The sequence below is a fragment of the Coturnix japonica genome, unplaced genomic scaffold (assembly GCF_001577835.2).
Source record: "Coturnix japonica isolate 7356 unplaced genomic scaffold, Coturnix japonica 2.1 chrUnrandom461, whole genome shotgun sequence".
Taxonomy (NCBI): Eukaryota; Metazoa; Chordata; class Aves; order Galliformes; family Phasianidae; genus Coturnix; species Coturnix japonica.
Window position 1 is genome coordinate 1,417 of NW_015439874.1, and position 1,537 is coordinate 2,953.

The following is a 1,537-nucleotide window of genomic DNA, read 5'->3' on the forward strand; positions in this document are numbered from 1 at the left end:
TCCCAATGTCCCCCTATGGGTCCCAGTGTCTCCCTATGGGTCACTATGTGTCCCTATGTGTCCCAATGTCCCTCCTATGTGTTGCTAAGTGTCTCCATGGGGTCTCTATGGGGTGCCTATGGAGCTCTATGGGGTTCTATGGGGCGTTTCTGAGGTTTCTATGGGGTGTCTATGGAACGCTATGGTGTGTCTATGTGGCAAAATGAGTTTCTATGGGTGGCTATGGGAGCTCTATGGGGCACAATGGGTTGCCTACGGGGCTCTATGGGATGTCTATGGGGCTCTATGGCGCGGCTATATGTCCTTATGTGGTGTCTATGTGGCACTATGTTGTGCTATGGGTGCTGTGAGGCACTATGGGGTGCTATGGGGCTCTATGGAGCAGTATAGGGTGTCTATGGGTCCCTATGGGGTGCAATGGGGCGCTGTGGGGCACAAGGGAGTGTCTATGAGGCTCCATGGGCTGCTATGGGGCACTGTGGAGTAGCTATGGGATGATTTGGGGTCTCTTTGTGCCCCTATGGGGCGCTATGGGTCACTATGTGGTGTCTATGGGGCTCTATGGGGTGGCTATGCGGTGCTGTAGGGTGGCTATGGGTGCTTTGGGGTATCCTTGGGTTCCTATGGGGCGCTATGGGTGACTATGGGGTGCTATGGTTTGCTATGGGGCTCTATGCGGAAGAATGGGGTCTCTATGGGGCGCTATGGGGTCCCTATGGGGCTCTATGGGGAGTCTATGGGGTGTCTTTGGGGATCTATGGGTTGTCTGTGGGGCTCTATGGGGTCTGCATGGGGTCTGTATGGGGTTCAGTGGGTTCTATGGGGCTCTATGGGGTGTCTACAGGCACTATGGGGCGATATGGGGTGTCTATGTGGTTCAATTGGGCTCTATGGTGTGGCTGTAGGGCCTTATGTGGTGTATGGGGCACTGTGGGCTGCTATGGGGTGCTGTGGGGAACTATGGGGTGTCTATGGGGCTCTATGGAGCAGTATGCTGTGTCTATGGGTCCCTATGGGGTGCAATGGGGTGCTGTGGGGCACAATGGAGTGTCTATGAGGCTCCATGGGCTGCTATGGGGCACTATGGAGTAGCTATGGGGTGCTATGGGGTCTCTTTGGGCCCCTATGGGTCACTATGGGGTGTCTATGGGGCTCTATGGGGTATCTTTGTGTTCCTATGGGGCGCTATGGGTGACTATGGGGTCGCTATGGGTTTCTTTGAGGAAGTGCCACTCCTGCCCCAACGTGTGATATCTCCTGCACCACAAAGTTCCAAGTCTTGCCCCACAAAGTTCCACCTACCATCCCACAAGTGCCACCTCCTGCCCCACCCATCCTGCCCCACAGTGCCACCTCCCGACCCACAAGTGCCACCTCCTGCCGTGCAAGTGCCAGCTCCTGCCCCGAAAGTGCCAGCTCCTGCTCCACATGTGCCACCTCTCGCCCCACAAGTTCAGCTCCCGCCCCATAAGTGCCACCTCCCTCTCACAAATTCCACCTCCCGCCCACAAGTGCCACATCGCTCCCCACAAGTGCC